Source organism: Schistocerca nitens, chromosome 10 (genome assembly GCF_023898315.1).
Source record: "Schistocerca nitens isolate TAMUIC-IGC-003100 chromosome 10, iqSchNite1.1, whole genome shotgun sequence".
In the NCBI taxonomy this organism is placed as follows: Eukaryota; Metazoa; Arthropoda; class Insecta; order Orthoptera; family Acrididae; genus Schistocerca; species Schistocerca nitens.
The window spans coordinates 220,227,229-220,228,830 of record NC_064623.1 but is presented as its reverse complement, the minus strand read 5'-3'; the positions used below and the strand labels follow the sequence as shown (position 1 = coordinate 220,228,830).

The following is a 1,602-nucleotide window of genomic DNA, read 5'->3' as shown; positions in this document are numbered from 1 at the left end:
ACTAGGGAACGTTGGCGCGCAGTTTGCTGAAGCATCTTCTGCGACAGAGCAGAGTGCTGGGCGTTTTGTAACTGCAAACACCCCAGAAGCAACTTTCAGGCGACTTCTAGAGGTCCGTAAGCTCGGAAGTGAGTCTTTCACGCGGCCTTTGATGCGCTGTTCAGTTGCTCTGTGTGCGATGCAGCGTACTGCTGAGACTGAAGAGTAATCATAATGACGCATAACACCACTCGGAGTTGTAATTACTCCAGTGAAGTCGACAAAAATACTACTAAGTGTAAAATTGCCAGAAAAGCTTACCAGGAAAACGAGTTACAGTTATTTCTTCAAAAGGACACTCAACATTTTTACACACTGCTGAATACGAAGAATACAGGAAACCCGGACATGAAACTAGAGTTACATTACTTCACCGGCCGACGCTTCATCTGCGCTGTAACGAAATAAGAAACAGGAAACTGCAAAAGAACGTTTGATGAGCAATCAACATTAAGTTATGCGAAATGTAAAGCAGAAGAAATTGCTCTACTCCTGTTAAACAACTGCGAAACCTTTTACTCCGAGAAACCGCCTGCCTTACATCACTAGCCTGAACGAGATGTCTTTTCTCGGGGACACGCTGATAACGGGCAGCCACAGTGAATAGCGATAGCACGTACGGCGCCCCTGTAATCTGTGTAAAGCTACGTCAGCACCTTTTGCACAACAAATACACCTCAGCTGCGCAGCGGATCTGCACGAGTGGCGGAACACCGCGAGAACGCGATCTTTACTGTCGTAGCATCGCACCCGTTTCTTAAATTTCACAGTCCTCCGTAGTATAGTGGTTAGTATCCCCGCCTGTCACGCGGGAGACCCGGGTTCGATTCCCGGCCGGGGAGAAATTTTTACCACCGAGCAAAATATCACCCGGCTGTCTAAACAGCAGAGAAAATGTTAGACTTTCCGTTGAACAGAAGACAATTTCGTTGAAGGAATCTGTTAGCGGCCACTTAGATCCAACTCAATCAATGAATGTCGGACATGGAAATTTTTGAACTACGTATTACGAATACCGTAAAAAATATCCTGTTTCACACACATACGTTAAAAGTGGTTCTGTAACGAACTTTATATTACGTCTTCAACTTTGCTTCCGCCGTTTTACAATAGATGGCAGTAGTGCTGGTGCAGGGGGTAGGTCGTAAGTGTCATACGATAAGCTTAGGCATTTGTAAACATAATGCCATCAAAATATTAGTCTATTTGTGACTGCGTCATTTGTCAACTTACGAGCTCAGTTCTCGTCATTTGCGGGAAGTTTTATTTTTCTTCTTTAACATGAAGGAATCTGCGGATGAGGCTCATAAAATGCTGGATAAGAGCTATGGTGAGGCACCTATTAGTGGAAGAACGTGCAGAGAATGGTTTCAACGCTTCAAGAACGGTGAGTTCGACGTCGAAGACCGGCATGGCAGAGAAAGAGAGAAGGTTCAAATGGCTCTGAGCACTATGGGACTTAACTGCTAAGGTCATCAGTCCCTAAGCTTACACACTACTTAACCTATATTATCCTAAGGACAAACACACACACCCATGCCCGAGGGAGGACTCGAACCTCCG

General features: G+C 45.3%; 1 non-coding gene across 1 annotated transcript; it reads left to right on the top strand.

The window, feature by feature from the left end:
* Positions 1 to 809: 809 nt before the first annotated feature.
* Positions 810 to 881, top strand: Trnad-guc (transfer RNA aspartic acid (anticodon GUC)). The gene has a single exon. It is a non-coding gene; the product is annotated as a tRNA-Asp (tRNA).
* Positions 882 to 1,602: the final 721 nt, after the last annotated feature.